We start from the raw sequence: 23,646 nt of genomic DNA on the forward strand, positions 1-23,646 counted from the left end.
GTTTTCTCGTTAATCAGGCCATGCTAAAAAGAGATCTATGTTGTGGGCAGGAAATAGAAATCTATGCTTCTCTTAGTAATTGTGTAACCCTTATCATATGAATGGAATGTGCTTCATCAGTTTCCCTTCATTGCTATTCAAGTCACTAGATGTTTCATTATTAGATATAATACTGAACTCAAAAGGGGAAAAATGAAGCTCATATGCTGGGAGTATGCCATCTTTTCAGTCCCTGCTCCTGCCTTGTCTATTTTATACAGGTTCAAGTCAACAAGAGAACCAATTACAGTTCTTTACTGAGGAGCTCTAGTTCCTACTTCTCCCAAGCAATTAAGTAGTATATTTAGAGAGAGCGCAAATATGCCTTAGATATTCTTAACCAAACCCTCCAAAGGAAATTGCTTAGCACTGTGTTCTATTTGTAGTCTGCCCTTTTCTAATTAAACTGGGTAAGAGGAGGATAGGGGAAAATTGTGTAATTACATGGAAAATCAATCTCCCTTATTTTGACAGGCTTTGAATACATTGCAAGAAATCATGGCTAAAAGTCAGCTATTATTTTTTTAACAGATTCATATACTTTGGTATATGGTCTAGCCAGCTTCTAGACCAGGATGTAACAATCCTTGCTGGCAGGCTTGGGAGAGACTTGCTAATCCTTTGCCATGGTCAGCTTCAGCTCTCTGTGACCAGTGTTATATCCTCAGAGCAAGCCTTCAACCGGCACAGAGTTTCTTTTACTGGAGAAATAGTTACAGTCCATCTGCAGTGCAAATACACAAATACAAAACCATCACCCGTTTCATTAGCATTGAGTCCCCACCAGGATACAGCAGCCCTTTCACCTTTGAGATGAAGAATGAATGCTGTGATTGTAGATCAAGTCCCTGAGTGTAGTCTTTCCTAGACAACAAATGGAGTCTGCCTTGGCTCCAAGAAGCAACTAGGCCAGTGGTACCACCCCAAGTTCTGAACTTGGTGCAAAAATGACATATGCCAATTCTTAGCCCACTTTGTCTTATATCTTCAACTGTCTTTTTTTCCCCTTCCATGGCATAGGAACTCACACTGCAAAACAACCAGTGGAGTGAGGTCGCTAATCTGTGGAGGTGAGATCACTGATCACTTCTGAATAGCCAGCACATTAGCACCTGGGCAGTTAGGGTTATAGGCAGGAGCTGTTCCTTCTTGCTTATCACTGGGTCCTTTCAGTATGCATTCTTTTGCATAATTTCTTCAACTTCCTTAGGATTTCTGCTCACTGAATTTAGCCAACTTTGGTTTTCTTTCTAATAACATTTTCCTCTCCTTTCTCTTGGTAGTCTACTGTTGATCCTTGCCTCTGTAGTGTCATCTTTTGTTTCCTTCACTGAGGTCCAAGACACAAGTAGGAATTCCTTTTAGATCCTCCCATCCCATTTGTTAGTACCATGCTGAAGATCTAGACATGGTAACCAATGGCTATGGATTTAGAAAGGAGGAGGGCTCCTATTTACCTCCAACTGTGGCACTATGGTCAGACTTTGTGTTTGAAAATAGTATCTGTCTTCCAAACCCAGTGAACTGTTGTAACCAGAAATTTAGCACAACTAATCAACCTTAATTATGGCATCTGGCATAAGAAAAATTCAGGCAAGACTGAAACAGAGTGAAAGTAATAGGAACCTTTTTTTTTTTAGGAAAGAAATATGGCAGAGAAAGAAATGCTACACGAAGACATTATTCTAGTTCAACTTCAGCTATCTTTAGGGTACAAACCTGAGTGTTAGGTTTAAATAAAGGAATACTTAGTGGCAGAGGATTAAGATATGCATAGTATAAGAATCTTGGCTGGTTATTACCTGAGTCCTGGTTTTCCTGTGCTCTGAAGACATTGTTATCTCTCTCATCACTTGAAGGGAGCAATCTGTGAGACGTTTTTCCAGTTCTAGGGCACAGCCTGATCATTATAGTGAACTGTCCTTGTTTGGGGGTAATCCATCCTACAAGGCTCTCCAGTTCATTTGGGATCATTTTAGTCCTTTCTCATAAAGATGCTATTCACCAGTTGAGACTTTCCTAGAACGTAATGTGATCACAAAGAGACTGTGGAGAAAACAGCTTAGAAAAATGACAAACACAAAACAGAGACAAAGACACCAGGCAAAAACAGCTTAATTGTCTGGTTCAAATAGACTGAAAAAGGAGTTGTCTCTAGAGTAAAAACAACAGCATTAACCTTTGTGGGTTTTGTATTTATTGAGATTGCCTGTTAAAAAATCCCCATCCCTAGATCTGGAGCTGTGGTGGCCTATGAATTAGGAAGTTTAATTATAATATTTTCTCTTAGACTTGTGATCTTGTCCTCATCTTCCACTGTAAGTTCCCTTTGCATTTCCTTACCCCTTGTGGATAGCTGCTACCTAACTCTGTCATCTTTTTTAAGATAGGAAGACAGGCATTGTACTTTGACTACAAAACAGTGTCTAGCTGATATGGGTAAATTAATAGAAAATATAATATAGCTCTTCTACTGGAGAGAAAAGTGTAGAATATACTCATAGGAGCAAATGCTTTTATTTTTTTGCCTCAAAATAGCAAACTTCGCAAAAATGTTGGGCATAAAATAGGAATCTGTTATTGCTTTTATTCTTATCTCAATACATCACCATATTTCCAATAGGGCCATCATGATCTTCAATATTATTGTTAAATAAACCAACAGAGAAGGTGACTTTGAAGGAAAATTATCAAGTTTCCAAAAATAAGTCTTGCCCCACCCTGAGACCTCATAAACTATAGACTAAGAGACTGCCACATGCACTTAAAAATCATATCAGGAAGGCTTATGAAAGAAAACGAGTACTGCTTGAATGTAAATATGAATGTGGACATTGATACACCTATTACCCTTGCTTTGAATTGAAAGCCTTGGCCCAGTGGAGCCTGGTAACTCCACTGTGTGACATCATTGCATCCCAACTCATATGTGATAATGAATTTATCGCAAGACATCGATAATCAGAAATTCATCCTGCCTCTGCCCTGACCCAGTCCATTCCCAAAGGCCAGCTAAGTTTGTGTAGCACAGTGCTGTTGAGCTTGTGTGCTTAATGCATTCATTAACCAGGGAGCCTGGGGCTGGTTTCCTATGTTCTTCATTATTTAAAAGAACAAGTTAATCTTCCCTTGGGGGGGGGGGGGCAGCAGGGAAACTACAAACCTCAGGAACCTCTTAAATAGTTCTTTGCCCCACCGAGTTTCCCTTGTTGACAGGCTTCCTCTTCATAATTTTATTGTCGTGGCTGTGGAGCAAATTTTAGCAGGGTAAAAGTTGATGGAAGGGTGGAAATGAGAAGGAAGATGAGGCTGGAAGAAAAAGGTAGGGAGCAGAGGGAAGTGGATCACGCCAATGCCATCTGATGTATGGTGAGTCTTTTATCAGATATATCTCCTTTGCTTTTCGAGTGCCTATCATATCACACAAACTGCTCCTGAAGAGCCCTCCATTTACCCTCTCCCCTAATTAAATGTGCACTTCATTAATGTAAATTGGGGGTTTAATGCTCTTGTTGAAATTCTGAAGAAAGTGCTGTGGCCTTGCGAAATGCTTAAGCATCATTGCAAATTAGATTAGGGACCAAGAAAGGCAGTAAAATTAGAATGATAATGGCTGGTGTGGCTTCCTGACAGGCATGACTATTCAGGGATCAATGGAATGGAGAACAGTTTCCCGAGCCTGAAGTGAAAGGCAGGGACAAACGTCAGCCTACAGATGTGGCTTTTGGAAGCACTTTCAATTAGTTTAATTTGGTAAATGGTGGGGATTTAGAGGCTCTCCGCCAGTCATACAAGACAAGAATACATTGAAATGTTTTTCAACTTTTTAACATAAAATAGGATTGGCTTTAGATTTGCATTTCTCGAACAAGAAGATGGAGTGGGTTGGGTGGGGAGGGTTGGGTGGTGGGTGGTGCAGGGAAAGTATCCAAAGTGTGTGTGTGTGTGTGTGTGTGTGTGTGTGTGTTAACCAAGTCTGCTTTTGAAAATGGAAATGACTTTTATAAGCTTGGACTGAAATCGTCCAAAGAGTGGGAAAGGGGAAAGTAAAGCTGCCCACTCTGATTCTCAGGCAGGCCTTAAATCCTGAGTACATCAAGAGCCTGGTGTGGGACTTGGGAGGAAAGGAGGTGGTGCTAAATGGGGAGGGGATTGCTGGAACACATTTACCCATTGTTTTCCCAGAGTAAATAGATTTTTTCGCCTTAAAAACATGTTATTTCTCAACGACGACCCCTTCTCAGCTCCACACACACTCACACACACACACACACACACACACACACACACACAATCTCAATTTAACAGAATCGTAAGAAAGGAAAAATCCATCATCTCGCCCAGCAATATTTGCCCCAGCACGTGTGTGTACCCCAGGGCAAATTTACAGGCGCCCTCCTCGAGACGCGCGTTGAGCTTTGGTCTCTGCTCATCTGGTTGGTGCTAAGTGTGCCTTTTCCTTTTTGATCTCTCCTGCTAAAGCCACCCCACCCCCAGACCGCTGGTGTCTTCACTGGAAAATAAATTGGCACGGATCTGATGAGCGGGGACGTTTACGGGCAGGACAGCTTCGGTGCACAAAGACCTCGTTCACATCTGCACAAGTGGACTACAGGTCCCGCCTTGTGCTCGCAGAACGCTGTCAAGCTCCACTTGGACCTCCTCCCCGAAGGCGTCTGCATCTTTCACTAATAAAGAGGAAGGAGATGATGCGTCAGAAACGACGGTAAACATTACCACATCCCCAGTGGCTCCCAAAGCCAGGTTCAACCTCATGAACCCACGCAGCGATTCACCTCGCAAATCCATGTGTCACCCACGGTTCGCCAATAGGCTCGTCTCTCAGTCTTGGCAGTGGCACAAGGCAGCAGCAGCGTGGAAACAAACAAAACCCACATTGAAAGGGGTGGGTCACATGCCCAGAAGAGACCAGGGGGTCTCCACTCACAAAGGCAGAAAACAGTTTGCCCGGTAAAAACTGGGCAGCTAGGAGTTCGTTCTTGGTTCATGGCTAGGACAGCTGTTCACTGAGGTTAACAAACGTTCGGGCCCGTTTCCTGCAGGCTGCTTTTCTCCTGCCAAACATTAACGGGAGAAGGAAGAAAATTCCTAGGATTTCAATTAAATTTATAAACGTAGTAATAGTAAAAATCTATTTGTAGAGTACTTTCCGATTTTTCAAGAATACAATTTCAAGAACTGATTTGATCCATAGCAAAAATTTTACAGGTAGAAAAGAAATGAATCCTTCTTCTTGCTCTATAACTGACAAAAATACACTTCAGAGGTGACCAGTTGCTTTCCCAAGGATACAGAGGTAGTATCCTATAGAAAAAGAATGAGGTAATCCTGTTCTTTTTCTAATCATTATGCTTATTAGAATTAGATAAAATTGAAAAAAAATGTAATACCAAATGTGTAAATCATGTGAACAACAAAAATTACTGAAAATATTTCACAAGCATTATTCCATGTATGTTTGCATATAGGTTAATAATAATAATAATGGCTAATATGTGTTGAGTTCTGATGTGCAAGTGTTTTGGGCATTTATGCATTTGCTCCTCAATTTAGGCAGATGTAGCTTACAGTTGAGGAAAATGAGGTGTGGAGAGATTAGGTCATTTATTCAAATTCACACAACTCAGATCAAAATGGTTATAGAAGTGACTAAACTTATAACTCAGTGCTAGTGGCTCACACCTTTAATCCTAGCTACTCAGAAGGCTGAGAGTTGAGTATCCCAGTTCAAAGCCAGCCAGGGCAGATAAAACCATGAGACTCTTCTCTTAAATGCACCACCAAAAACTGGAAGTGGAGTTGTGGTTCAAATGGTTGAGCACTTGTCTCAAGCACACACACACACAAAAAAAAGCCAAAAGAGAGTATGAAGCCCTGAGGAGGGGATTAATTTGCTTTTTTCACACAACAATACACCATGACTGTCTTTTCAAGTATCAACTTCACTGTATTTTCCAGACTACCATTTTGTTGTATGCAAGTAGTATAATTTAATTAAGAAATTCCCTATTGAGCTACTATCAGTGCTTTTAATTTTTACTTTTGTGAACAATGCTATAATAGGATTCATGAGCATATTTCACTGGTGGATAATCTCCTCAGGGTTAACTGTAGTAATAAGATGCAAAGGTGAACATAGGTCTTCTGACCGGAAGTTTCATTGCTTAACCTAACCCACCCTGCTGCCTGGGTTATGTGTCATATGAAGTCAGCAGCTGATTGGCTGGGTAATAGATGTCAGTTAAACTCAGAAGCTGATTGGCTGAAGGTTTCAAATTCCTCCTCCCCCCTCCTCCCTGCCCCACCCCTCCTCTCCTCCACCCTCAGGGAGCTGGCAAAATGTCCTCAGTTTGTGATCATGGAATCAAGTAAACCCGCATCTAAGATTTTTCTGCTTCTTCAGTTACACAGAGAATTGCTTGCAACTGTAGTCGCGGTCCTCAAACAATAATGACAAGACAGTACTATGAGATGAGGTAACAATTAATTATGGTCTCCTTCCTTCCTAGCATTCCACAAGTATTTTATTAAATATATACCAAAGAAATGAGCCCAATAAACTAGACTTTCTGCCTTCAGGAAACACACCGATACCAGAGAAGAGAGAAGGCCCTTACAAAAGAGGCTGGAATCGTCACATCAGTTTTACATGGTTAAGCAATCTCTACTCTCACTCATCATGAAGAGCTGCCTGCTGTTCTTCCCAGATGGGAATCCTGAAGGTAGAGCTCAAGTTGATCAGAGGTAGATGCTTAGAGGTAGATGTTTCCTTACCAGGAAACGCCTTCATAAAGCTGCCTTCCCCAGACCCTTCAACCTCTCCTCCCCTTGTCCCCTTAGGCCAAAGGGTGAGTAATTACAGCATTATATCTACTAACTCTAGGATCCTAAATTACCCATTTTAGTTTTCAAAAACCATGCTCAGCAGCTAGATCATCATGAAACTGTCTTCAAATTACCTAGTTTAAGTGTGAGGTAAGTTCCTTGCCAGGACAACACATACAAACATAAAACATGGACTGGAGAACTGCAAATTGAACAACCTTCCCTCCTCCCGCCCCTCATCCCCACTCCAAAGCCCATCTGAGGAGGCAGAATGAGAATCACAGCCCCAGAAGGAAAGAATAGCACTGGAGATTGGCTGTTTTCCTTTATTGGCACAAGGATCACAATGGGACATTTCTCTTCTGGCGCCAGTTAGAAATGTTCAATTCCATTTCACTTTAATTTGCAATAAATGTGCCTAATTTCATTTTTAATTTCCTAAATAGATTGATTTGGCAAAGCCACTTCACCAGCTCAAAGGTTAAGATCCTGATTGAAAATGCTAATATTGAATTCATTTTCTCAAATGCTAATTCTCTACTTTTGTAAAATTATTCTTTTTTTAGGTAAGAATCAAAACTATATGGATGGGAGATTTGTTCATCATGGCTCAACAAGGTTAAAAGTCTTGACCAACATGACACAGTTTTTGTTTTTTTAACAGCATCTTTCCACTCACCAGAACCTGAAATTCCTGATTTAGGGCAACTGTTGCTTACCTTGGGAAAGTTTTGTCTCCTAAGAAAGGTTCTTGCTTGTTTTGTGAAACATGTCCTCCTTTGGCATTCAAACTACTCCCAGATATGGACTCGGTTTTAGTAACTGGGTCCTGGGAGAATAAAATAAAATACTACATGAAACAAGTAATAGTAGTATCCTAAAAGGAAAAATGAATAACAAGAAGAGGATAAAGGAAGTTTACTTTTCATCAGTTAATTTGCAACTTGTGACATTTCTTTATATCTGAATTATTGGATGTGATGAATAGCATTGAAGTATGTAATATCTATGATGAAGAATGAACCTTACTAAAGACTGTTAGAAGCCAGGCACTGGTGGTCTGTGCCTAGCTACTTATGAAGCTGAGATCTGAATATCACAGTTCAAAGCAAGCCCAGAAAGCTAAATCTGAAAGAGTCATCTCCAATGAACTAGCAAAGAAAAAGAAAAAAACAAAAACAAAACTGGAAATGGAGGTGTGGCTCAAGTGGTAGGGTGCTAGCCTTCAGCAAATAAAGCTCAGGGACAGTGCCCAGGCCCTGAATTCAAGCTCTAGGACTGGCAAAAAAAAAAAGTAGAGAGAGAAGACAGGGGGAAAGAAATAACAATGGAGAGTATTCATTTAATCTGGAAATAGCACAAACATTTATACAGTCAATATGCACCAATTCCATTTTTATTGAAAAATGAGTCAGTTTGGGGCTGGAAAGGTGGCTCAGTGGTAGAGCGCTTACCTTGCATGCATGAGGCCCTGGGTTCGATTCCTCAGCACCACATAAGCAGGAAAAAAAAGCCGGAAGTGGCACTGTGGCTCAAGTGGTAGAGCGCTAGCCTTGAGCTGAAGAGCTGAAGGACAGCGCCCAGGCCCAGAGTTTAGGCCCACGACCAGATTCCAAAAAAAAAAAAAAAAAAGTCAGTTTATTTGAAAGGTAGAAATCTCAAGTTATTGCTTGAATTCTGTGTAGAAGGAGATGTTGACAAGCTATTGCATGTTCTGAAATATCCCAACACTATATGGATGTAAAGACATTCATAGTTCGGGGCTGGGAAGGTGGCTCAGTGGTAGAGCGCTAGCCTTGAGCTGAAGAGCTGAGGGACAGCGCCAAAGCCCACAGTTCAGGCCCCATGACCAGACACCCCACCAAATAAAAGACATTCATAGTTCTAAACTTCAAAAAGGTACTATCTCTTAGAGGAGACAGAAATGTACAGGCACAATAATAATCCATCAAGGAATGTGTGAAGCCAAAAAACAAAGAGAAACACCCAATAGAAATGGAAGGAGAGTCATGTCACTTGGTGTAGCTGCATTGTACGTTAGCAAATGGCTAGAAGTGGGGAAGGATGTTCCCACTAGGCCAAGGCTTCAGAGAGGACAATTAGGAGAACATGAACAGCTTGCTTTGTACACATAGAGCTAACCCTCACTCTGTCCCCACACCCACATGACCTTGCTCTACATTTGTCACAGAGGTCCTATTTGTAAAACTATGACTTAAGTGAGTTTGACATTTCAGTTTTTGAAAGACCTTTTCAAGTAAACTGTTTCCTCTCATTTCACAATAATGCATCCTCACTACATAGTTGAGGAAGCCAACTAAGACAGGACAGCAGAATTGAATGGGATTTTAAGTGACTGTCATTCACAGATGATAAAACTGAGGCCTATGAGGATATGGGACATTTAGTTAGGAACAGAGCCAGAGAATTCTATAAAGTCTGTTTGCTTCACATACACAGGGAAAAGAAAGAGAACTTGCCTTCAGATTAAAAAAAAAAAAAAAAGTCAACTCCCTTAGGGTGGAATAATTGGGAGAATACAGTAAATTGAAATTTGACTTATTTTTCTGCCTTTGTGCAGAAATTCACTGTATACAAATCAAATGTCCATATGCAAGCTATACCCTGAAGATTTATGATTAGCAGTACCAAATTCGGTTTTTGGTGGTGGTGGTGGTGTGTTTATTATTTATCTACTGTCATTCAACCCAGAAATCCATAGTTCCAGTGTGCTTGTGAATATAGATGAAGAGCGGACAGGAAAAAGGCATATCTAACAAGGGGCCAGCCAGAGGTTTGCAGTGGCACTGCATTGTCCATCCTTTATCCAAAGAGTACTTTCTAGAAAGGGCTAGTAAAACTCTAGATGGTTTGCTGTTAAAGGAGAAACAAATCAAAAGAAGAGCATTGATAAGATAAAGTTGTAAAGATCTAGGCCAGGCATGGCTGCCATACACAACCTGCAGCTCACCAAAGAGTCAGGGAAGAAAAGGCAATAGGACATTTTGCCTTGAGTTTCCTGTTATAACACACAAGTAACTTCATCTTCCACCCCCACAGCTCCTCGTTCAACATGTGCCAAACGGTGCCAGCCTCACACATACCTCTTGCCTCCTGTGTTCCAGCTGGATCCCAACGATTAGGTGTGGCCTTCTAGCCGCTCTCCCTTATTCAGCTGTTAAAGCAGCTTAGACCCTTATAAGAACATTAACATTTGGGTGCCAATAACAGATGACCTTTATTCATAAAGTGCAAATAGTTGGAAGTTGAACAGATTGGTTGCCAGCGATTGCCTTTTATGTGCAGTTTAAGGCTTTGATTTCTCTCCCCTTTCTTCCTTTAATCTGACATTGCTGGCTTGAATAGGGTTTGCAGTCTAAGTAAACAGGGCCCGTGAAGGCCTCTGCTTTTGTAGCACAGTTTGCTTGCGCAGAGGGAAGGAGACTCAAGTTTGACTTTGAAAGATTTGCCTTCGGAATCCAGCAGTTTAAGAATGGATTGGAAGCCTCCATACTGAATGGAGCTGTTGGAAGTCTTGCATTCAGAATTCTTTTTTTTAATCCCAAATCAGTCATGTAGATGATCAATGAGAATGTAAAGGATTTATATTAACTCTCCGGAAAGGTTACTCTATGTGACACACAAAAGGAAAACCCAGAAACCCACCAAGCGTCTGAAAGTGAAACAAGACCACCAGGCAGAGCTCTGTTCCCATCTCTAGGCCAGCTGTAAGCTTTTCCAGGCACAGGACTGTGGAGGGTGGCGGAAGCCTTTAAACAAATGGTGTCTCTTTAAGGCATTCCAAAGAAGTATAGACTTTTAAAGATATGCTGCAGCATACCACCTGATTCTGGAGGGTTAGGGGGGTTTTTTGGGTGGGGAGAGGGAATGGGGAGGTAGATTTGTTTGTTCCTGGCTTATCTTGACAATGCTTTACTTTCAATACCACAGCCTATACTTGATATCAAATGGAGAATCTTGGTAGCATTTTTGTAGATACTGTGGGTAAACCGAAAGCTTTCCAACCCACACTTAGTAATGATGGAGCACTGTGTGAATCACCAGCACATACACAGGAAACAGAGGGTGGGAAGCACTCAGGAATAACATTGGACCAGGAGAAGGCAATGAACTCTGGGCCTCACAGGCCTCACAGGCTTGTTTGGCCTTTTACTCAAAGTCTCACTCTACCACGTGAGCCACAACTCCATTTCCAGTGTTTTGCTGCTGAATTGGAAATAAAAATCGACACAAAGAAGATCAAGTGTCCCACATGGTTCCACCCACAGTTCACCTGCTGCTATGCGTGCAGTCACCATTGCCTCACATTTTCTTGGGCATGGATTGTTTCAGTATCTCCAGGCACATGATGCTAGCCTCATTTCCTGGCAGAAAATAGCTCTTCCCTTGCTTCTGTTCTCTCTGGTACTCTGAGTACAATATTAGGAGCACAGTGAATGCTTAGCAAATGACTTGTAGATTATCTCTCCTTTATCTGGAACTTCCTCCTCCAAATTAATATATATATATATATATATATATATATATATATATATATATATATATATATATATATATACCTCAGCTGGATACCAATGGCTCACACCTATAATCCTAGCTAGTCTGGAGGCTGAGGTCTGAAGATCATGATCAATGCCAGCCTGGGGAGATAAATCCACTTATCTTCAATTAACAAGAAGAAGAAAATAAAAACAAGAACGGTTAAGTGTGACTCAAGTAGTAGAAAGCCAGCCATAAGTGGAAAAACCAAGCAAGAGTATGAGGTCCTCAGTTCAAACCCCCAATATAAGTACAAAATAATAAATAAATAAAGCAATAAAAAAAACTACATATAGACTACACCTTTCACTCTTTCTCTTCAATCTCTCTATTTTATCTAATACTAGTCCCAATCAGTTCACTTACACACTGAAGGTTCCTATACTCCACTCATTCTGTTGCTAGACCAATCTGTCTACACCAGCCTTCCAAGGGAGAAAGATCCTTACCCAGTGTCCTTCCCATCCTATCATTCCCAGTCATTCTAAAAGCCTGGAAGTCCCCAGACTTCCCTTATTCCCCCACAGCTCTTCATACTCTCCTCTTTCCTTAGTAATGGCACACAGAAAAGGCTATGGATGTGAAGAAGTTGAGAAAGAAATAACAGTGTTCTCCATGATGCTCCATCATATGCAAGTCCAGGCCTTCCTGTGTTTCTTACCTGGTAACCATCTTACATGGGAGGGTTTTAGGTGATATGGATGGTTCAGAGCTCCTGGGGAAGATGGGGGGGTGGGGATCCTGCAAACCTTCTCAGTGACTGTCAGCAATGTTCCTTTATACACAAAGGGGCTTTCTCTCCAAAATTTCAACATGCAACTTTATTATTTTTCCCTCCCCTGCAATGCTGGGGATGGAACCTGAGTCTTATATAGGAAGCTAAGTATTCTACCACTGAACTACATCTCCAGCTCTCCATGTCAAATTTTAGACCAAATAGAAATAACTCTGGAAGTTTGTTTTAGTATCCCAAAACAAAGGGAAGAAAACAAAGGAAAAGTTAAAATGTAAAGCTGGTAAAGCACCTGTCTGGTAAAAATCATTCACAGGTATCTAAATGTACATAAAAACAATTACATGAGGCAGCCAACAGAGAAAACTATGGAAGAGCAAATTGAGATGTTAGATTTCAGAATCCCAGGATGAGTCTCTGCCTTTCCAAGTGGTTGGAATTACTCCAAATATAGGACAAATGCTAGAGCCATTGAAACTCTTCCTTTATCCCAGGTCTCAGGCCCTCCCATCTCCAAATCCATGACTTACCCCACACAGACCCCAGGCCAAGGTAGAACACTGTTCCTCAGTGGCAGCTCATTTCATTTAAATGTTTTCACTCGCAGCTTTTCCTTCTGTAATCAAAGACTGTCATGCCAACCAGCTCCTAAGCCAAGTCATTTAAGTGAGGGAAAGATTTCAAAAAGATTATGGATGGGATTTTAAATGTCTACTGAAATGTCTACACAAAGAAAAGTCTTCATTGTGAAGAAGGCAATGCTTTAAAGTATCTTTAAATAAATCCTCAATAACGGAGACTTGGCAAGCCCAGGATGACTACCCAGCTATCCCTGAGAGAACAGGCTTTTTATAGATTCTAAATGTTCATGCTGACAGGATCCTCAAATCCGTAGGATTGTTCAGGACTTGCGAGACTCTCATTAATTAGTAGCTGATGATGTACAAAAGGAGTAAATTCTGTTTCAGTTTAATGATGGCCTTCATTTTAATTCCATTTCCTTTATGAAAACCTGGAAATTATATGACAATCCCCAAACAGTGAAGTATTTAAAAGCTCCTGCAATCAGGCCAAATGCTTACATTTTTTTTTGCCCCTTTGCTGGATACATGACTATAGTGAGCCTAAGTGCTTCTGGGAAAAAAGAACCAGACAGAACCAAACAGAATTTTGGGGACATGTCTAGAGAAATTTTAGCAGAGAATAGGTAGGAGAAACATTTTGGTTTGCATTCATGACAAAGCACAAATCCCATAAAAATTCTGAGGATAACTAAAATGTTATTAATGCCATAAAGTTAAAAGTCCTTCATAAATTAGGTCAGTGCCTGGATCAGAGTACATACTTGATAAATTTTTATGGGGAGGGTGAATGAATGAATGAATGAATGAAAAGTGAATGAACTAGTGAATCGATTCATCTTACTTTCAGCCTAGACTGGTATTTTCAGCTATGACCTTCCTAATTCACTTAAGCAATAGATTCATAGGCTGCTGCTTCTAAGGCATACTGAACGATTAGTAGTGAAAACAGCCCTTAGCCACCCAGCTGGAAATAAGCTCTCAGGAATAAGCCAAAGATACAAGGACAAGTTTGACAGTGGCTACCTGTTTTGCTGCCACTGTAGCTTCTCTTGAACATCTTTTGAGAGGAGAATCCTGCATGAATAAAGTCACAATATTCCATATGCATGTGTGAAAAGGAATCCAGGTAACTTGAATAACTTGAGGGGATGGGTGGGGCTGGGAGAGAGCAGAGAGGACAATGAGGAGAGAGGTAACACTACTCAAGATGCATTCTACTCATAAATTGACACATTGAATTGAAACCCTTTTGAATTACTACTTAATGATAATTGGATTTAAAAAAAAAAACTTGAAGCTGAGTGCCAGTGGCTCACGTCTATAATCCTAGTTACTCTGAAGGCTGAGATCTGAGGATCATGGTTAGAATCCAGTCCAGGCAGGAAAGTTCATGAGATTCCAGTTAGCTACCAAAAAAGCTGAAAGTGGAACTGTGGCTCAAGTGGCAGAGTGCTACTCTTGAACACAAAAGCTCAGGGATAGCCAAGCCCTGAGTTTAAGCCCCAGCAGTGGCACTAACAATAACAATAATAATAACAATAATTTGAATGTCTTTCAAAGTTAACTTATTTGATGGAAAATCACAATGTCCTATGACCCACAGTGTCCTTTCCCTTCCTTGTCCACCCATATATACCAGACTACTTATTGAATAACTGAATGAGTGAAAGTTACAAGGTACAGTAACCAGCCATATAGTTTACATAATCAGGTGAACTTAGTATTGATACAAACTAATACTTCTATAATCAGGTGTAGGTGAGAGGTGAAGTGATCTGGGAACAATGGTTCTTAAAAAGTTTCCTAAAGATGGCAGACACCAGGAGCTCATGCCTATAATCATAGCTACTTGGAAAGCTAATACCAAGAGGACTGTGGCTGAATGAAAAGATCCCACCAGACTCCATCTCCATGGAGAGAAGCTAGACATACACCTGTCATCCCATGAGCTATGGGATGGGCAGATCATGGCTCAGGCAAATGCTCAAGGAAGAAAGTGAGACCCTTTACAAAAATAATCAATGGAAAACAGAGCTGGTGGCAGTGTGGTTCAAGTGACAGCATTCACATCTAGTAACAGCGTTCACATCTAGTAAGCAACAAGGCCCTGAGCTCAAAATCTAGAGCCATTTTTTTTTTTTTTTTTACCAGTTGTGGGGACTGAACTCTGGGCCTGGATGCTGTCCCTCAGCGATTCAGCTCAAGGCTAGCGCTCTACCACTTGAGCCACAGCGCCACTTCTGGCTTTTTCTGCATATGTGGTGCTGAGGAATCAAACCCAGGGCCTCATGCATGCAAGGCAAGCACTCTACCACTAAGCCACCTTCCCAGCCCTAGAGCCATTATTTTTTAAATCTTTTGAAAACCTTAGTTCAAAGATCTAAAATTCAGATGCACTACCCTCTCCAACTGGTTTTTATTTCCCCAAAATAGCCTCAGACCCTTATCCTCCTGCTCTCTGCCTCCCAAGTAGCTAGTATGACAAACACATGCCACTGTGCCCAAACTAAATGCAAATGTTACCAAGGGAGAATTTCTCTTTTCCACAGATTGCTTTTTTACCTTCCCTCACTCTCCTGAATATTCTGCCACATCTTACTACTCCGTATTAAAGACCCTCTCTTTAAGGAAACTTTTGCCTCTCAACTTTTACCCCACAGTTCTAAAATTTCAGACCTTTGCTGTTCAATGTGGTAGCTACAAGCCACGTGTGCCTCTCTACAGTCAAGCTACCCAAAATCAACTACGATCAAATAAAATTGTCAGTTCCTCAATCACTTCAAGAGGTCACAGCCACATGTTGCCAGTCTGCAGAAGTAGAAAGCAGATTTTTCACCATCACAGAAAGTTCTATGGGTTAGTGATCTCCGTAACTAGACCCTGATTCCTAACCTGCCTTTTCTCTCAATTTCTATATTTTGTTCCCTCTGTGGGCAGAGGGAACTTCATAGTAGCTGAGGAGCCCGGCTCTGCTCCCACCTCTGCTCCCACCTCTGCTCTTGACTACCCAGGGCCTTCTTCCCAAAAGGGACTTGACAAGCAAGACACGATTGAGAATTATTGTAGCTTTGTTTGTTAGCGTAACAAACGGATGAGCTGGCTTCATAGTTTAAGAGTCTCTGTGAAAATTTTTCTAGGGATGACCTGGCTCTGCCAACATAGTTAAAAACCTTTCTGTTTCATACTGTTCTGTCACAAACTCCATGGCTCTCCAGAGAGGGAGAAAGACAGAAGCACAGGGAAAGAGGGTGAGAGAGAGAGAGAGAGAGAGAGAGAGAGAGAGAGAGAGAGAGAGAGAGAGAGAGACCCTCTGTCAGCAAACTCCTTACTGAAAATATTAATTCCACTAAAAGCATCAAAAGGGCTTTTTTTCCCTTAGAATGAAAAAAGAATAGAGCTGCATAGCAAAATGGAAGGCTCGAATAGGCAAGCCCTACCTGTCACAAGCCATTAAGTGAATTGCCTAAAGAAATCCCCTGACAAGTTTAAGTGCTGTTTTTATGTTGGAGAGCTTCATAATGCTGCCCACAAGAAGAAATTTCTCCACAAAAGCTCCTTCTGTTTAATAAAGTGATTTGTTCCAGTAACAGTGATAATAAAATTGCTGAATTGAAACAGGATTGTTCAATGAAGACCTGAATCCAATTTGTTGGACTAGTATGATTACACTTTTATCTCTATGTTTACTCATTTGTAGAATTGCTACCAGTCTTTTGATACACAATTAATAGGATTAATGGTTTTCAGGACCACTGGGCAATAGCAGGGAACAGAATCTGTTTTTACCTGGCATTACAGCTATGCCTAAGATGACCTACTTACGCCTGTGCACTTTGTCAGCCTGTGCTACAGAATGGTAGGTTAATTGCTTCCCCTGTCTTTTAAGATGAGGTTCCTTATTCTGGACATGGTAGTGAACATTTGTAATCCGAGCTATGAGGTAAGAGGATCACTATGTAAGGCTAACCCTGGCAAAAAGGAAGGAAGGGTGGGAGGGAGGGAGGGAGGGAGGGAGGGAGGGAGGGAGGGAGGGAGGGAGGGAAGTCAGGACAAGGACAAGCCTTTACCTGAAAAAACTGAAGCAAAAGGGCCTGGGGTATGGCTCAGGTGATAAAGCCTAACAATTCCAAGGTCCTGAATTCAAATCCCAAAATTGCCAAAGTAAAATGAAGTTTCTTTTGCCAATAAAAAGTATGTTTTAATAATTCTATTTATGTTAATTTAGGTTAAGCAGCTGCTGATGGAGCCTGGGTGGCTCATTAAAAATCGGTAAGGACTGGAACAACAATAATAACTTCCTAAAATTTAACTTCTAAAGTGATCTGTCTTCCCCATCTAATCCCATAAAAGGAATTCTTATTATCATTCTTAGTCATTTTAATAACAGGATAAAAATTTTTGACAGGTGATGAATTTTCTGGAATTTTTGTTTTATGTTAGTCTGGCTTTAGTGATTGCCTGGAAATTTATTTGAAGGCTTAGGTATACTCATGGTATTATTTTAGCAATTGTTCAAATGTATTTTATTTTCCTAATCAACAGTATAGGCACAAATGATATACAAATAAGACTTATTTGAACATACTGCACTTGAAAGGTATTTGTTTTATTTTTTTGTTTTGCTGTTTATTGCATTTCAGTTGGACTTTTTGCATGCAACATATCAAAAAACTAATAACAATAATACTAGAAAAGTACCAATAATACTAGTGAAGTGTCATTACAGAAACTAGTAAAAATGAAACTAATAATGACATAAGTCATTGTGTTTATGGGCTACCATATATTTTAGGGTCTGATTTCAATCATTTTTAGTGGATACTGGGATTATTGTCTGGATCCCTAGATCATCCAGGAGATCTTAGTGATAGAACTTATTTGAGGAATCCTAGGGAAGCAAGAATGAAGGATCAGCTTCAAAGATGAGGGTGCTTCATTGGTAATTTAATCATTATGGATAGTCCTAGAAAAGCTACAGGGAAGCAATGTGTCCTAGGGCAGGCAAAGAAAGAAGAGCAACAAACACCCCCCAGCTTCTTCCTCTCTACTGCCCTTTTAAAAAAAAAAATTTTTATTGTAAAGATACTATACAGAGGGTTACAGTTACATGAGTAAGGTAATGAGTACACTTCCTATTGAGCATTGTTACCCCCTCCATTGTTTTCCCCCTACCATCCCTTCCTTCCCTACCTTCCCAAGGTTCTTTTTTTTTTAATTGTGATTAAGTGATTACATAATTTCCAAATTTCACAGTATTGTGGAATAATGATGCTCATTTAAAGTCACAAGTTCATTCTAACTTTCCTGGAGCAAATTGTCTATCATAGTCTGTAACATATAACGGTGTGCACATATACACCATACATGTGATCAGCAGCATGGGGATATTTAGTAGAGGTTTGACCAGATGAGTGGGAGTTGTTTGTTTCTTAAGTCCTGTTAATTTTGTCGTATCATCTAACATTTTGGATTTAGCATCCACTTATCAGGGAGACCATGTACCATTTGTCTCTTTGCTCTTGGCTTACCTTGCTCAACATGATTCCTTCTAGCTCCATCCATTTCCCTGCAAATGCCATTATTTTGTCATTTCTAATGGCTGCATAATATTCCATTGTGTATAGATACCACAGTTTTTGGATCCATTCATCTCTGGTGGGCCATCTGGGTTGTTTCCATATCCTAGCTTTGTGAACAGTGCTGCAATAAACATTCTCCTGCCCTTTTATAGGCCAAAGTTACTTCGTTGGGTATTCACTCTTCTACATTTGCCAGTTGTGTTTTCTGGTTCAGGAACAACATTTGGTGGTACCACTAAGATGCAGGCGTATTATAGCCCCTAGGGCTGCCATAATATTCTTATTGACTTTAGATTTATTTTCTTTTTACAAAGTATTAAAATGCATTAATGGTCTTTCTGTTTTACATTACACTGCACTGAACTCATAGAATACAGTGCACAAATATAGATATTTTGGAATCTGGCAAATTCCATGTAATTTCTTGTGAACTTATGTTCCTCCTACGTAAAACCCTATCTCAAAGAACTATTGTGAAGAATAAGTGAAAAATACACTTATAGTAGAGAGGGAAGAGTTGTGAAATGGTGTGGATGGTTTAGAAGAGGAGAGGTAGTTGGGTCATGGTATTGTACCCAAAGAGAGAATGAAAAAACAAAAACTTTAAAGAAAAATAAAACTGGAGTACTAAACGGAAGGATTAATGCAATACGATTTTATACCCATTGATACTGACTCCAAACATCTACAACTTAAAGTAGGTAAAAAAAAAATGCCTCCAGTTCAGGAGAGAAAAACAAGCAAATAAACTTTGATGTCCATCCATGCCAACTCATTGTGCCAAAAAGCATCTATGTGTGTATTGTGAGCATTATCCAACACCCATTTCGCAGATAGGGATTCAAACAGCAAACCCGGAAGTATCTGAAGCTTGTTAAATTGAATCTGTCAGCAGGATCTCGAAGTGGTCAGAGAGAGTTCAGTTTGCCTGCTATATGAGCTTGCTGTGTATTTACCTCTAAGCAAATTGACTTTTAACCATCTCAATGCCATTCACATTTGGGAAATTTGAAGGAAATATAAATGGGAATAAGAGTCTCATTGACTTTCTTAGCTGGGCTGACTTCAAACTGCAACCCTCAAACTTGTTGCTATTTTTTCAGAGTTTCATGTAAGAGTTTTGAAAAGCTAGACAAAATGAATAAATAAACTGAAGGTTCACAGCATTACAGGCTTTCCACATTATATTCTTGAGCACATTTTAGAAATAAGCTTCAGGGAGATAGCTTTCAGCAATGGTTCAGAACATGATCCTGAAGACTCCTTTCAATGTTTTTTTCCTGACACATTATCCCTCCACTTCACTATACTTTCATGCTGGACTAATAGGTCTTATTCCTGAAAAGCCATTTGAATCTGATTGGGTAGAAGAATCCCTTTCTCAGTCATCGTAACTGGTCCCTGAATTAAATTCATCAACAAGAATATCAATTCTGTGGACACATCTTCTACAGGTTATCTTTACAATCAAAAGAGCAATGTGGTATTTTGCCAAAGTATATTCTATACAAACTCAATTTTGATTTTTTATTGTATATTATTTTTTGCTGATATTATGTTGAATCCATTGGTGTGATGGTATCACTATTTGGCACTTTCTTCCAGCTAACACCTAAAATTTATTCAGATGTATAATAAAAGTAAAAGATTTGCTAAGTTATTCTAGAAGTATTATGGTCTGACCAGATTTTATAAATCTCCCCATAACAGCAAAAAGAAATGTGCAAGTTAGTAATAAATGATGTACAACAACATTTAAAAAAAAGAATATCACTTTGTGTGACGAGCTCCTAGTTTTGTGTTGAAGGAAACACAAAACTCTAGTTCTTGTCCTCAGTGGCCTTAACAATTAGCAGAAGCACAGCTAGTATAGATAAAACAATGCAAGAATAACTCCAAATGGCAATTCCAGAGATTTTCTTTAAAATCAGTTATTTATTGTAAAAATACTGTACATGGCAAGGTAATGAGTACATTTCCTATCGAGCATTGTTACCTCCTCCCTTGTTTTTCCCCTACCATCCCTCCTTCCCCACCTCCCCAAGTTCTCCCCCTCCCCCCACCACACAAGTCGTAAAGTTCGTTTTCAACATAGTGTCTTGTATATCTCATTGTTACAATGGGTCACCCTATATCCCTATTTAAGCATTTTGTTTTTTTCCTTCCCCTTCCCAAATTAGAAAAGTGTATATACAAGATACAGTGCACCAGAATCAAATACAGTGAAAACAGGGGTTAGACCATGGGAGAAGAACATAAAAAAGAAACAAAAAAAATCACATAGTACATTATAAATACATTAAAAACAATGCCGAAATGCTGAAACGTTGACACATTGTAACAATGAGATGCACAAGACACTATGTTGAAATCAAACTTCACAACTTGGGGGGGGGGGGGGTGGAAGGAGGAGTTGGGGGGGGGGAAGGGGGGAAGGGATGGTAGGGGAAGAACAAAGGAGGGGTAACAGGGGCTGGGAAGGTGGCTCAGTGGTAGAGCGCTTGCCTTGCAGCCCTGAGGCCCTAGTTTCGATTCCTCAGCACCACATAAGCAAAAAGAAAAAAGCCGGAAGTGGCGCTGTGGCTCAAGTGGTAGAGCGCTATCCTTGAGCTGAAGAGCTGAGGGACAGCGCCCAGGCCCAGAGTTTAGGCCTCACGACCGGAACCCCCCCCCTAGAAAAGGAGGGGTAACAATACTCTATAGGAAATGGACTCATTACCTTGCTCATGTAACTGTAAACCCTCTGTACAGTATCTTTACAATAAAAATATATTTAAAAAAGAAAAAAACACTTATGTCTCTGTTTGGGGGTTCAATTCAGTTAACATCAGCTTATATGGTTATATATACATACCCTTTGACCTTTTCTGCTCGTCCTAGACATATACTAGTTATTGCAAGTAAGGGAAACCATGGGACCTATGTTTCTTTGGGCCTGGCTTGCTTCACTTAATATAATTCTAAGTCTTGCCATTTCCTAACAAATGGGGCCATGTCATTCTTTCTGATGAAGGCATAGAATTCCATATATATATATACATATATATATGTATGTATAAATATATATCACATTTTTTTAATCCATTCATCTACTGAGGGGCATCTGGGTTGGTTCCATATCTTAGCTATGACAAATAATGCTAAGATAAACATAGTTGTGCTGGTAGCTTTAGCCTTGTTTGTGATTATTTGGGTAAATGCCCAAAAGTGGAATTGCTGGGTCATAAGGGAGCTCTATGTGGAGTCTTTTGAGAAACCTCCATACTACTTTCCAAAGTGGTTGAACAAGTTTACATTCTCAACAACAATATAGTAGGATTCCCTTTTGGCCACATCCCCTCCAGCATCTGTTGTTATTAGAGTTCTTGATTATAGCCATTCTAACTGGGGTGAGGTGAAATCTCAATGTTGATTTGCATTTGCATTTCTTTTATGGCTAGAGAAGTTGAGCATTTCTTCATGTGTCTATTGGGCATTCTTATTTCCTCTTCAGAGAAGTTTCTCTGTAAGTCTTTAGCCCACTTATTTATTGGACAGTTGTTTCTTTGAGGACTCATTTTTGGAGGATTTAATTTTTTGAATTCTAGGTATATTTTAGAAATGAGACCCTTGTCCATTGTATGGCTAGTGAAGGTCTTCTCCCAATCCGTGGGCTTTCTATTGATCTTACTAGCTATGTTCTTTGCCATGCAGAAGCTCTGCAGTTTCATGCAATCCCATTTCTCCAAACTTTCTTTGATTTGTTGTGTTTTCTAGAGATTTTTTTTAATGGAAGAATGATGGATGTGGACTGGGTACCTGGAACAATGGGCTTGAGCACAGTACCAGGATTTAGAAAAGTACAGAGGGATGAGGAGACTTCAGACGAAAAGCATGACCAAACACAAAGAGCAGGAAGAAGTTTTTGGACCCTAGAAGATGTGGACAAGATATCCTCCCAAGTAAGTGTTGATGTTTGACTACTGTAGAACATTCTGGTAAATATGAAAATAAATCAAATTGGCTAAATACACTAGATACCCACAATAGTAAATTTTAACCATGAAACTAAGGAGTTTAATCATTTCAATATATAGGAAAGAGACAGTCTTTAGAAAGAAAGTTTTAGATTCAGACCTACTCATGAACTTGAACTCATGAATTTGGATTGTACCTGGAAAGATTAAAGAAAGAATGAATGAAAGCAAAAGCCACAGTGGAAGTCAAAATAATATAGTAATTTATATGTTTAGGCCCTAGACAAATAGGAATAAACCAAAAACAAATACAATAGTGTAAATCCAAAATGTTTAAGGCAAAGGGGAAGATTTGGAAAGGGTAGAGTCCAATACAACCCAAACTTTCTAGTCTAGAAACATGAATAATTCTAAAAACCAAGTTCTGGAGAGAAAAGATGAATATTTTTCTATTGTGAAAATACCGTACAGAGGGGTTACAATTACATGAGCAAGGAAATGAGTACTTTACTTATCAAGCATTGTTGCCTCCTCCTTTGTTTCCCCTTACCATCCCTGCCCTCCCATCCCCCCACCCCCAACCCCTACCTCCCCAACCCCCCACCCCCCCTCACCCCACCAAAGTTGTCAAGTTCGCTTTTCGACATAACATCTTGTACATCTCATTGTTGCAATGGGTCTAAGAAATGGATAACACATTTATGGTTTCATAGTATATTCATTTATAATTTTAATGTAATCTATGTCTATTACATCAGTTTTTACCACTTAGTCATTAACTCAACAATTATTTTATTGCAGCCATTACACACCAAGCAATATTGTAAACATGAAAAAATATGCAGCATTTTGTGAGGCAAAGGGTAGTGATGGATGATGAATGTAATTAAATAATGATGAATTATGAGATTTCCCACGGTATTTCTTTTATTGTTATTGTTACCAGTCCTGGGGCTTGAACTTAGAGCTTTTATGCTCAAGGCTAGCCCTTATCACAGCTACACTTCTGGCTTTTTGGTGTTTAATTGCACATAAGAGTCTCACAGACTTTCCTGCCTGGGATGACTTTGAACTGCAATCCTTATACCTCAGCTTCCGAAGTAGCTAGGATTATAGGCATGAGCCACTGGCACTCAGCCCCACTATATTTCTTATTTTCAGGTTAGAAAGGTTAAAGATTAATATTAATTCTTATTATGCACCAAGGCTTTTGGATTCATCTAACTTAATTTCTACATCAACACGAGGAAGTAGATACAATTATTGCCATGTTTCTTGGTATAAATCTGTTAGCATCCCTCCAAATGGAGTTACTGAGATTCTTCCCATTGTGAAAGAATACAAACCAC

The sequence above is a fragment of the Dipodomys spectabilis genome, unplaced genomic scaffold (genome assembly GCF_019054845.1).
Source record: "Dipodomys spectabilis isolate Male_0828 unplaced genomic scaffold, ASM1905484v1 ptg000436l, whole genome shotgun sequence".
Classification (NCBI taxonomy): domain Eukaryota; kingdom Metazoa; phylum Chordata; class Mammalia; order Rodentia; family Heteromyidae; genus Dipodomys; species Dipodomys spectabilis.